This window comes from Oncorhynchus nerka, linkage group LG11 (assembly GCF_034236695.1).
Source record: "Oncorhynchus nerka isolate Pitt River linkage group LG11, Oner_Uvic_2.0, whole genome shotgun sequence".
NCBI classification, from domain to species: Eukaryota; Metazoa; Chordata; class Actinopteri; order Salmoniformes; family Salmonidae; genus Oncorhynchus; species Oncorhynchus nerka.
The window spans coordinates 11,690,848-11,705,108 of NC_088406.1; positions in this window are offsets into that span (position 1 = coordinate 11,690,848).

The window sequence follows — 14,261 nt, forward strand, 5'->3', positions numbered from 1 at the left end:
TGGCGGGCTGTATCACCGCCTGGTACGGCAACTGCTCCGCCCTCAACCGTAAGGCTCTCCAGAGGGTAGTGAGGTCTGCACAACGCATCACCGGGGGCAAACTACCTGCCCTCCAGGACACCTACACCACCCGATGTTACAGGAAGGCCATAAAGATCATCAAGGACATCAACCACCCGAACCACTGCCTGTTCACCCCGCTATCATCCAGAAGGCGAGGTCAGTACAGGTGCATCAAAGCTGGGACTGAGAGACTGAAAAACAGCTTCTATCTCAAGGCTATCAGACTGTTAAACAGCCACCATTGAGTGGCTGCTGCCAACACACTGTCATTGACACTGACCCAACTCCAGCCACTTTAATAATGGGAATTGATGGGAAATGATGTAAATATATCACTAGCCACTTTAAACAATGCTACCTTATATAATGTTACTTACCCTACATTATTCATCTCATATGCATACGTATATACTGTACTCTACATCATCGACTGCATCCTTATGTAATACATGTATCACTAGCCACTTTAACTATGCCACTTTGTTTACTTTGTCTACATACTCATCTCATATGTATATACTGTACTCGATACCATCTACTGTATGCTGCTCTGTACCATCACTCATTCATATATCCTTATGTACATATTCCTTATCCCCTTACACTGTGTATAAGACAGTAGTTTTAGAATTGTTAGTTAGATTACTTGTTGGTTATCACTGCATTGTCGGAACTAGAAGCACAAGCATTTCGCTACACTCGCATTAACATCTGCTAACCATGTGTATGTGACAAATAAAATTTGATTTGATTTGATTTGTAATTGTACATGTTTCGGTAAACTAGCTAGGTTGAATTTGGTTATTTGAGCATTTCCCTTGATACGTAGACATACGTAACAGGGGCAAGTTGTTTTTCCTTGAGGAACACGCAGATGGTGTTTTGTTTTATTGAGATGTAAATGTGAGTTGAAGGAGCCAAGGGAAAATACGTTATTTTTATTAAATATCAGGGATTATAATCTTGGGGAGAATGAGGCCATAAACGACCAAATTGGAAAGGCCTGGAAGTTTTGATTAATCATTAAGGTTTGCAAATATATACACATAAAACATTTGTTAGGACTATTTGTTTTGGTGCAAAGGTATTTTAAAGAGGCACGCTCAAATATGGAACTTTATGAGTTTTTATTTTATGAGTTTTAAATTACACAAGTGAATTTAGATTTTAAGGATAAAGGGTTCTTTAATATGTCTAATGTAGTATAGAACTTGACTATAAATGGGTGGGTTGACTTATTGACCTTATCATGGCTGTCTTCTAAGGTCTGATCAGCCTTAGGGGAGAGTCATTGGTATAATGAATGTGGTCATATTGAGTTACTAGTTTAAAGGTAAATTCATTATAAAGGAGTTTAGGTTAGGAGGTTAGAATTATTGTTTGAACTGCAAATGAGAAAGTGGTTCAGGATTCTGTTTTACAACATTAGCTGTGAAGTTTTTGAATGGGCTATTAACAGAGAAAAAAGAATCTTATTTATCATTGAGAATAAATAGGGGAAGATAAGATACATTGAGGTTGGGATAGGAGATATATTAAGCCAATAGGGCAGGGAATTACATAGAAAAATAAGTTTTAGTTCTTAGGGGTGATAAATTACTGTAGATAAGGAATTCTGCACTTTGCAACATATATTAAATTCATGTTATTGTCAGATAGAATACTGAGGGTCCCGGAAGGAAGGATTTTGATATGATAAGCATTTGTTTTGAATTATTTATTTTTTTGACTATTAGGAGTTTTTTAAAAATAGTATTGAATTTAACAGGTATATAGGACATCTGTGATGATTTAGGATTATTGTTAGGTTGATTAAGGAAATGTAAGGACTTTAGAGATTGACACTCATAGACATGTTTTTTCTAAAAATCTATGATTTTAGATAAAGTCAAACAGTTAGAAGCTTAGTGGTATTTGAGAGATATGAGAGAAAAGGTTTAAATTGGTAAATATATATTTAAGAAAATATATAAGTAGCGCAGATAGTTCTTAAGTAGATAAGAAACTTGACAGGGAATTGGTACTGGATTGACGCCCAAGGGAGAATTGGACATGTGGAAAACTAAAAGGGGCTCCTTCATGATGATGTCAGACATAAGGATAATATACTAATCTTACCTAAGTCATTATTTAGAGTAGGTAAGGTTGATACCTGGGCAGAGCCAGGTATCAAAAGGGGGATGGGTAAATTGTGGTCTAGGATAGGATGGGGCCTATTGGATAAGAAACTAATCATTTAAAAAATGTAGCTAACAAATGGGCATAGAAGTTAACCTGTTGCTTCTACTCGGGACGCTTGCGTCCCAACTAGAGCTCTGGAAATGCAAATGCGCTACGCTAAATGCTAATAGTATTAGTTAAAACTCAAAAGTTCATTAAAATACACATGCAGGGTATCGAATTAAAGCTACACTCGTTGTGAATCCAGGCAACAAGTCAGATTTTTAAAATGCTTTTCGGCGAAAGCATGAGAAGCTATTATCTGATAGCATGCAACACCCCAAAAGACCCACAGGGGACGTAAACAAAATAATTAGCATTTCGGCGTTACACAAACCGCACAATAAAATAGAAAACATTCATTACCTTTCACCATCTTCTTTGTTGGCACTCCTAGATGTCCCATAAACACTATTTGGGTCTTTATTTCGATTAAATCGGTCCATATAAAGCCTAGATATCGTTATATGTAGACTGTGTGATAAACGAAAAAAACATCGTTTCAAAACGTAACGTCATTTTTTAAAATTCAAAAAGTCGACGATAAACTTTCACAAAACACTTCGAAATACGTTTGTAATGCAACTTTAGGTATTAGTAAACGTTAATAAGCGATAAAATTCATCAGGAGGCGATGTAAAGATCATTAGCTGTCCGTCTGGAAAAATGTCCGGCTAGAAACTCAACGAAAATATCCGGTCCTAGACCGGATTAGATACGGTGTCCTGTATGTGTTTGACCAAGGAAAAACTCGAAGGGAAATGACAAGACTCTAGACACCCTGTGGAAGCTGTAGGTACTGCAACCTCAGTCAATTAATTGTGGTTCACGTTTATCAATGGGTTCAAGTAGCGCATGGATATATTTTCCCCATTTTCAGTGATCAGTTTTTCCTGTGCTTTTCGATGTAAATGCCGTTCTGGTAAAGCCACAGCAGTGATTTAACCAGTTTTTTAAACGTCTGAGTGTTTTCTATCCACACAGACTAAGCAAATGCATATACTATATTCCTGGCATGAGTAGCAGGGCGCTGAAATGTTGCGCGATTTTTAACAGAATGTTCAAAAAAGTAGAGGGTCGACTTAAGAGGTTAAAGATATAATCAGATAAAACATATGAGAAATTGTTTGTTAACCAAGCCTATGTCCAGGATTTTATGCATTACAGGTGAACTACAGGTGAAGTCACTCAATCCAGTCCCAGAGGCTTGGGGACCATAGAAGACCCCTGGTGAAAGCTAGCTGAAAGAGCTACCCAGATTCATATCGCACGGCGGGAGGGTAAGACACTTTTTCACTGTCGGACAATAAACAGAGTTCGGGAGAAGAACTGGAATTAACAGAATTCCGGGGGCCATCTCTCGAATGAAGTAACCCTCCCTGTCCTATCACCCCTGTTTTTGTTCATAGAAGTGAGGATGTGTCTGGCTCTGGCTAAGTGATGTGTATTTTGTTCCAAAATAAGCATAAGAGATCCCTAGATCTGGGTAGACAGGAAGTTAGAGTAGAGATTACATGATAACCGACTTCGGACAGTTCTAGGATTAGAAAAGAGGGGATCCTTATAGCATGGGGGATCCCACAAAGGTGGATAGGTTTTCCATGATATGGGGAAACCTGGGAGCACTGTTGAACTTTGTAAAGGTGATGAAATCCTACTAACCATCAAAACTATTAAGCTCTCTGATGCAGGCACTCACACCCTCGGACTACAAAGGACGAGGACAGACATGATGGGTGTGTTTTCTATTAAGGTACTGCCAAGACCAGAGGTGGCCGGACACACTCCTCTACCACCACTGTGTTAAAAATACCATTCAGGTAATTAATGTTAGAGACTATTCGGCTATTGATCAATTAGGAACTGAGACTGGTTTTGATGGTAGGGACAATTTGTGGCTGTCTTATATGAGGTACACAGCTAAAACCCTGAGAAGAAAGGACTGCATTATTTGTAGTCATGCTAGACCTGTTCTGGCTACACACCCATTTGCTGTAGGAGAAGGAGAGCGGTGGTTGTGTATTCTGAGAAGTTTTTACCAGGTTAAGCCCAATTCAACCCTCAGTACCCCCCCCTGACGCGCGGCTCCCGCAGCGCGCCGCCACCGTCCTCGAGGACGACCCGGAGGACGAGGTGCTGGGCGATCCGGGTGGAGGCGGTGGAAATCTATCAGGAGAGAAGGGTCCAAAATGTCCCTCACCGGAACCCAGCATCTCTCCTCCGGGCCGTACCCCTCCCAGTCCACGAGGTACTGTAGGCCCCCCACCCGGCGTCTCGAATCCAGAATGCCTCGAACTGTATACGCCGGGGGCCCCTCGATGTCCAGAGGGGGCGGAGGGACCTCAGACACCTCACCTTCTTGCAGGGGACCAGCCACCACCGGCCTGAGGAGAGACACATGAAACGAGGGGTTAATACGGTAATACCTAGGAAGTTGTAACCTATAACACACATCGTTTATTCTCCTCAGGACTTTGAACGGCCCCACACATTGCGGCCCCAGCTTCCGACAGGGCAGGCGGAGAGACAGGTTTCGGGTCGAGAGCCAGACCCTGTCCCCCGGTGCAAACACGGGGGTCTCACTGCGGTGTTGGTCAGCGCTCCTCTTCTGCCGTTCTCCCGCTAACCGTAATGAGTCCTGAACGGCTTTCCAGGTGTCCTTGGAGCGCTGTACCCATTCCTCCACCGCAGGAGCCTCGGTCTGAATCTGATGCCATGGAGCCAGGACCGGCTAGTAACCTAACACACACTCAAAAGGAGATAAGTTAGTAGAGGAGTGGCGTAAGGAGTTCTGGGCTAGTTCGGCCCATGGAACATACCTAGCCCACTCACCAGGCCGGTCCTGGCAATAAGACCGCAGAAACCTGCCCACATCCTGGTTAACGCGCTCCACCTGCCCATTACTCTCGGGGTGAAAACCTGAGGTTAAGCTAACCGAGACCCCCAGTCTCTCCATAAACGCCCTCCACACTCTGGACGTGAATTGGGGACCCCGATCAGAGACGATGTCCTCAGGCACCCCATAGTGCCGGAAGACATGGGTAAACAAAGCCTCAGCAGTCTGCAGGGCCGTAGGAAGACCGGGCAATGGAATGAGACGACAGGACTTAGAAAACCGATCCACAACGACCAGGATCGTAGTACTTCCCTGGGACGGGGGAAGGTCGGTAAGGAAATCCACCGATAAATGTGTCCACGGCCGTTGTGGAACGGGGAGGGGTTGTAATTTCCCTCTAGGTAGGTGCCGAGGAGCCTTGCTCTGAGCACACACTGAGCAGGAGGAGACATAAAATCTCACGTCTTTAGCCAGTGTGGGCCACCAGTATCTCCCTCTCAGACTCTGCACTGTCCTCTTAATACCAGGATGACCCGAGGAGGGAAGAGTATGAGCCCACCTAATCAGCTTGTCCCGGACCACCCTCGGCACGTACTTGGTCCCTACAGGACAGTTAGGGGGAGCCGGTTCTGACCGTGAGGCCCTCTCTATCTCAGCGTCCACCTCCCATACCACCGGTGCCACGAGACATGACGGTGGAATGATGGGAGTTGGCTCTACTGACCGTTCCTCGGTATCATAGAGGCGAGACAGTGCGTCAGCTTTAGTGTTTTGGGAGCCTGGCCGATATGTGAGGGTAAACTGGAACCTAGTAAAAAACATGGCCCATCTAGCCTGACGTGGATTTAGTCTCTTAGCTTCCCGGATGTACTCGAGATTACGATGGTCAGTCCAGATGAGAAAAGGGTATTTAGCCCCCTCAAGCCAATGTCTCCACACCTTCAGAGCCTTGACTACAGCTAACAACTCCCGGTCCCCCACATCATAGTTTCGCTCCGCTGGGCTAAGCTTGCTTGAAAAGAAAGCACACGGACGGAGTTTGGATGGCACGCCCGAGCGTTGGGACAGCACGGCTCCAACCCTAGCCTCTGACGCATCCACCTCCACTATGAACGCTAAAGAGGGGTCCGGATGCGCCAACTCGGGCGCATTTGTGAACAGCTCCTTCAGACGACTGAAAGCTCTGCCCGCCTCTGCTGACCAGCGCAAGCGCACCGGTCCTCCCTTCAGCAGTGAGGTGATGGGAGCAGCCACCTGACCAAAACCCCGGATAAACCTCCGGTAGTAATTGGCAAACCCTAAAAACCGCAGCACTTCTTTCACCGTGGTCCGAGTCGGCCAATTACGCACGGCTGTAACGCGATCATCCTCCATCACCACCCCGGAGGTGGAAATACGATACCCCAGGAAGGAAACGGACTGTTTGAAAAACTCACATTTCTCCGCCTTGCAATACAGGTCATGCTCCAGTAGTCGCCCAAGTACCTTACGCACCAGAGACACATGCTCCGCGCGTGTCGCAGAATAGATCAAGATGTCATCAATGTACACTACCACTCCCTGCCCGAGCAGGTCTCGGAGAATCTCATCTACGAAGGATTGGAAAACGGCTGGAGCATTCTTCAACCCGTATGGCATGACGCAGTACTCATAATGACCAGAAGTAGTACTAAATGCGGTTTTCCACTCATCTCCTCCCCGGATACGTACCAGATTATACGCGCTCCTCAGGTCCAGTTTTGTGAAGAATCGCGTCCCGTGAAATGATTCCATTGCCGTAGCGATGAGAGGTAGTGGGTAACTAAACCCCACTGTGATGGAATTTAGACCTCTATAATCAATACACGGACGCAGACCTCCATCCTTCTTCTTCACAAAAAAGAAGCTTGAGGAGACGGGTGATATGGAGGGCTGAATGTACCCCTGTCCCAGTGATTCGGAAACATATGTTTCCATCGCAACTGTCTCCTCCTGGGACAATGGATACACGTGACTCCTAGGAAGTGCAGCGTTTTCCAGAAGGTTTATCACGCAGTCCTCTCGACGATGAGGTGGTAATTGGGTCGCCTTCCCTTTACTGAAGGCGATAGCCAAATCGGCATATTCAGAGGGAATGCGCACGGTGGAAACTTGGTCTGGACTCTCCACCGTAGTTGCACCAACGGCAACTCCTATACACCTACCTGAACACTCCTCTGACCACCCCTTAAACTCTTCAGTCGACCCTCTACTTTTTTGAACATTCTGTTAAAAATCGCGCAACATTTCAGCGCCCTGCTACTCATGCCAGGAATATAGTATATGCATTTGCTTAGTCTGTGTGGATAGAAAACACTCAGACGTTTAAAAAACTGGTTAAATCACTGCTGTGGCTTTACCAGAACGGCATTTACATCGAAAAGCACAGGAAAAACTGATCACTGAAAATGGGGAAAATATATCCATGCGCTACTTGAACCCATTGATAAACGTGAACCACAATTAATTGACTGAGGTTGCAGTACCTACAGCTTCCACAGGGTGTCTAGAGTCTTGTCATTTCCCTTCGAGTTTTTTCTTGGTCAAACACATACAGGACACCGTATCTAATCCGGTCTAGGACCGGATATTTTCGTTGAGTTTCTAGCCGGACATTTTTCCAGACGGACAGCTAATGATCTTTACATCGCCTCCTGATGAATTTTATCGCTTATTAACGTTTACTAATACCTAAAGTTGCATTACAAACGTATTTCGAAGTGTTTTGTGAAAGTTTATCGTCGACTTTTTGAATTTTAAAAAATGACGTTACGTTTTGAAACGATGTTTTTTTCGTTTATCACACAGTCTACATATAACGATATCTAGGCTTTATATGGACCGATTTAATCGAAATAAAGACCCAAATAGTGTTTATGGGACATCTAGGAGTGCCAACAAAGAAGATGGTGAAAGGTAATGAATGTTTTCTATTTTATTGTGCGGTTTGTGTAACGCCGAAATGCTAATTATTTTGTTTACGTCCCCTGTGAGTCTTTTGGGGTGTTGCATGCTATCAGATAATAGCTTCTCATGCTTTCGCCGAAAAGCATTTTAAAAATCTGACTTGTTGCCTGGATTCACAACGAGTGTAGCTTTAATTCGATACCCTGCATGTGTATTTTAATGAACTTTTGAGTTTTAACTAATACTATTAGCATTTAGCGTAGCGCATTTGCATTTCCAGAGCTCTAGTTGGGACGCAAGCGTCCCGAGTAGAAGCAACAGGTTAAGAGCCCCCTGTCGCCAGAAAATCACCGGGTTGTGTTGAGCTAACCAGGGAACCCCCAACACCACTGGAAACGCAGGTGAATCTATAAGGAACAGGCTAATCTGCTCCTTATGATGACCCTGCGTTACCATGTCCGTTGGCACCGTAGCCTCCCTAATCACTCCTGACCCTAATGGCCGGCTATCTAAGGAGTGCACGGGGAAAGGTCGATCTAACGACACCAGGGGAATCCCTAGCCTTAACGCAAGCCCACGATCCATAAAACTCCCAGCTGCGCCTGAATCGACTAGCGCCTTATGCTGTAGAGATGGGGAAAACCCAGGGAAAGAAATCAATAGAAACACATGACCGACAGGAAGCTCTGAATGAGTTTGGTGCTTACTCACCTGGGGTGATCGAGCAGTGTTCCGCCTGTCCTCCCGACTCCTAGACGAGTTCCTCCAGCACCGGTCGGACGTGTGCCCTCGTCGACCACAACTGGTGCAGGAGGACACTCCTCCTCCGGTCCCCCTTGAAGCCGTACCTCCTAATTCCATAGGGATAGGAACAGGGGGGCTGGGGATAGGAAACGACAGGACCTGATCCGAACGCCCGCGAGCAGCCAGCAGGTTGTCGAGACGGATAGCCAGATCGATAAGTCCATCCAGTGTGAATGTGGTGTCCCGACATGCCAGCTCCCTGCGGACGTCCTCACTGAGACTACATCTAAAATGATCAATCAAGGCCCTGTCGTTCCATCCTGCTCCTGCTGCCAAAGTCCTAAACTCTAGGGCAAAATCCTGTACGCTCCTCGTCTCCTGACGCAGGTGAAACAGCCGTTCACCCGCCGCCCGACCCTGAGGTGGATGGTCAAAAACAGCTCGGAATCGGCGGGTGAACTCTGGGTAATTATCCTTAGCCGAGTCCGGACCATTCCACACTGCGTTGGCCCACTCGAGGGCTCGCCCAGTCAAGCAGGAGACGAGGGCGCACACGCTCTCCTCTCCAGAGGGAGCAGGACGCACGGTAGCCAGGTATAGTTCCAGCTGAAGGAGGAAACCCTGGCACCCAGCCGCCGATCCGTCAAACTCCCGTGGGAGTGTCAGCCGAAGAGCCCCAGAGCCAGATGTGGTCGCAGAAACAGGAGGTGCTGGAGAAGGGGTTGCTAGAGATGAGGTGGGGAGGCCACTCCTCTCCCATCGATCCATTCTCTCCATCATTTGGTCCATAGCAGAACCAATCCGGTGAAGCACGCTGGTATGATGGAGGACCCTCTCTTCCATCGATGGGAGAGGAGACGCTGCTGCTCCTGCTGATTCCATGGTGGTGCGGGATTCTGTCACGTCTAATCAAGGTGGGTGGAATCAGGCGCAGAGAGCAGATAGCGATATAAAGTTTATTCTCCGTTGAACAAAAACAAACACGGTGAACCCAAACACACACAGGGTGAAATTATCCAACACAGGATAACAGAGTAACCGGAGAATAAGAAACACAAAAACACCGATAGACGAAAATAATGACAACATAAACAATCCCGCACAAAACAAGGGTGGGACAACCTACAATATATACAGACACTAATTAACTAAACAACACACAGGTGCAACCAATCAGACAAAACCAACAGATAAACGAAAAGGGATCGGTAGTGGCTAGTAGGACGGTGACGACGACCGCCAGGCACCGCCCGAACGGGTAGGAGAGCCAACCTCGGCGGAAGTCGTGACAGAATTACTCCTGTGATGCACTCACTGGTATGTCTGAACAGCTTGAGGCCACATTTGGGGTTTCCAGACAGAATAGACTTGCCTGGGATATGCTTCTTGCCAGTCAGGGGGACGTCTGCAAGATGTTCGGTGAACAATGTTGCACGTATATTCCGAATAATACCAGTCCAGATGGTAGTATATCTAAGGCGGGCTTGATGCACTATCTGCTAAGATGAGGTCCACGGGGGGGGGAGGAGTCTGTTCTCTTGGCCTGGTTTGGTAAGTACACTGGTATGATGGTTACTGGATTTCTGACCCTAATTCTTGTATTATTTGTTATTGATGTGATGTGCTGCCTGCATCATACCGTGTTTTAAGAAATCTGTTACAGATGTGGTGAAGGCTTCAGGCATGATGCCTTTGCTTGATGCTGCAGTTGGAGATGCCGATACTGAAGCATGCTTTCAGGGGAGGATGGGACTGACTGAGGATGACACATGGTATGCTGTGGGTGAGGTAGTAGAATAATTTTACACCACCACAGTTCCTTGTTATACATTTTTATGATAGGTTTTCTTTCCAGTATGTTTGTTCTCCCTGTTGTGAAGGTTTAGAGTCCCTGGGTGGCAAGGAGCCCACCTGGTACAGGATAGGAGTAGCTGAGAGGACCAGATGGTTTCTAATAATTCTTTACTCTGTTTTCCATGACCAAAGTTTTATCCTACATCTTACATGTCAATAACAATAAAGTTTTATCCTGTTTTTGATAAGTGACACCCTTGTGGGTGACAAAAGGGGGAAACAAAAGCATACAACCTAGGCATATATCACTTGTTATTAATAATAAACTTTTTATTATTTTCATGAAATGCTATGACTGCTGAAATAAAGGATAATGAGTGACACCCTAGCGGGTGTCAAAAGGGGGACTTAAATTTCACACTATTTTCTTTTGTTCTGTTTTTGAATGAGCTGTTCTCTTTTGACATGAAGGTAGTTTAAACTTTGTAACTGTTATATGATTCATTGCTGAATTTTTGTTCACACCCTTGGGGTTATTTTACATTATAGCCATTACCATATATATGATTGAATATTATCTGCTGTTGCCTTGTGTGGATGTATGTATGTGTTATGCTACCTAGCTGATTTGAAACATTGTTAAAAGTATCAGGGCCATGGAACTTTCTCATGCTGGAAAAATACAGAAGGGAGGGCACATTCAGAGCGTGGGGTTGCGAGAACAAGCGGTCTTTTGTTAGATAACAGGAGCCAGGTGCGAGATAACGGTATGGAGCATGAGACCCATCTTTCAGTTTTTGCAGCCATTTTAGGAGGGGGATCCAGTTGCTTTTATTGATTAACCTTCTCCATTGTATGTCGTGTCCCATCTGGGATGGGAAGAGGGGGAAATTATTTTTCTTTGTGGGCCATTTCCGTATAGACTTACCTAGTTTAGGCTATTTTTCCTTTTTGGATTATGTTTTCGTTTTTGCTTGGAGTAATGTATCTGGACTATATCACATCTCTTAGGAGATGTGAAGAGAGGGAATCACAACTTTTTCCTGCGGGAAAAAGTTGGCTTATGTGGACAATCATTTTACTTTTATTTTGAGCTGTTGTTCTCCGCTCTGTTAAATGAGGGTTGTAAGTTCCTAGGTGGCTGGTAGCCAACTTAGTACATAGTGGGATTGAATGGAGAACATGATGGTAATACATATATATATATTTCTGTTTAATACCATGCCTTATTTCATAGTCCCTTTGGGAGAAGTTTCTCTTTGTGTCTGGATCTAGTTAGGTTGTGTCACGTCTCTGGTGAGATGTGAAGAGAGGGTTTTGTAAAGAAATGCTATTTCTTATGCAGGTGACCAGCATACTGCTATTACATTGCTATTGCATTGTTATAACTGAGACAACACATAGCAACGTATTTTCACAGTAAAGCCTGTTGGGTCCCCTACAGGATAGCTCCCACATTACACACTAACTGCCAAACCAGCGCACACACATAATCTCCTTTCTAGCCGAACATTGTGTGACCAAGAACATTGTGTGCCCGAAGAGGATTCTACGATGACGGACAGACAACTGAGCCAATGGCGGAAGACTACAGACTACACCCCAGCCTGAACCAATCCAAAGATCCGATCTTCTAGAATCAACCTACTTTCTGTTCCACATATAAGGACTGTGCTGAATGTTAACGGTCTCTTTTCCTGCTGTTCTGTGCGAGCTAACGGAAGAGCCGTAATTACGCGGAACCAGATATCTTCACTCTGAATAAACTGTCGCTTGTCGTACAATTTACCACTTTGTCTGAATCGATCCTTGACCGGCTCACCCTTCTACATATCTAATTACTAACAGTACTCAGTACTTACACATTTTACCACAGGTTATAAACTGAAAATGACGTCAGCGTTTTCTAAATGTTCCGTCTCTTCTTGACACTGCTAGAAAGGCTCTATAGTTCTCAAGCCTTCCCTCCTCGCCTAGAGCCAAGGTCAGCCAGTGTAGATCAGCATTCTAGTCAGTCTGGAGATATAGTTCATTCATTTGTACCAAGGAACAGACCGTCATTGTTCTAAACTCTTGACCACATTCACCACATTATATTTAGTACTGGGATCAAGAAAGAAAATTCATACATGTACAGTAACACATTAGTATTCTGATTAGTACATATACAGTAACATAATAGTTTTCTGATTAGTACATCCTGATTGAAATATATAAATAATTAGTCATTATAGATAAAAATTCCCTTAACAGAGTATAACAGAACTCATATGGCAGGCAAAAACCTGTGAAAAAATCCAACCAGGAAGTGGGAAATCTGAGGTTTGTAGTTTTTCAAATTGCACTTCCTAAGGATTCCACTAGATGTCAACATTCTTTAGAACCTTGTTTGATGCTTCTACTGTGGTCTGGCAGAGTGGCAGGAGCTGACCACGCCCATTCACGTGAGAGTTAGCATGAGTTCCATTGCATTTCTGAAGACAAAGGAATTCTCCGGTTGGAACATTATTGAAGATTTATGATAAAAACCTCCTAAAGATTGATGCTATACATCGTTTGACATGTTTCTACGAACTGTAATATAACTTTTTTGACTCTTCGTCTGAACTAAGCAATCGTGCAGTGAGCATTTGGAGCATTGGATTACTGGGCTAAATGTGCAAACAAAAAAGGAGTCATTTTGGACAAATATTATGGACATTATCGAACAAAACAAACATTTATTGTGGAACTAGGATTCCTGGCAGAGCATTCTGATGAAGATCATCAAAGGTAAGTGAATAATTATAATGCTATTTCTGACTTCTGTTGACTACACAACATGGCGGATATCTGTTTGGGTTGTTTTGGTCTTTGGTAAAGCTTTTTTGAAATATGACACAGCGGTTGCATTAATGAGAAGTTTATCTAAAGTTCCATGCATAACAGTTGTATCTTTTAGCAATGTTTATTATGAGTATTTCTGTAAATTGGCTCTCTGCAAAATCACCGGATGTTTTGGAACTACTGAACGTAACGCATACTGAGATTTTCTTTAACAACAAGATTACCGTTAAAATGGTATAAGATACTTGTATGTTTGAGGAATTTTAATTCTGAGATTTCTGTTGTTTTGAATTTGGCACCCTGCACTTTCACTGGCTGTTGTCATATCGATCCCGTTTGTGGGATCTCAGCCCAAAGACGTTTTAAATCTCACTACGTGGCCTGGTGTGTCAATGTCAGGCTGGGACAGGATGTGGAGTGCATCCTGCATTTTTGGGCACCATATTTTGGACACCTTGTTGTCGGGGAAGAGTTTATCCTCTTTGATTAATTTCCCATTTGGGTCAATGAGGATGGCCACCTCAGTGGGTTTTTACCAGAGTAGTTGGTTTACAGTCTGGGGCTGGGGTGCACAGGGTCTGTGTAGAAGGAGGGGTGTGTGTGGGGGACCGGAGAACTTCTCTCTTTAGGAGGTGTCCCCATATGAGCCTCCTTGCTGACTGGGGGTGTGGGTGAAGGGTTGGTGAGGGGCTGCAGTTTCTCTCTAGGAGTCTCTACAGTCTGCTTTATCTGCTGTGGCACCCTCTTGATGACAGACAACTCCTTTAACATCTCCTTCTTTACCTGCACCAGCTCTCTCCTCATGGTGGCTTTTACCTCCTCAAGCGCTGTGGTAAGGCTCTCTCTCAGCTCC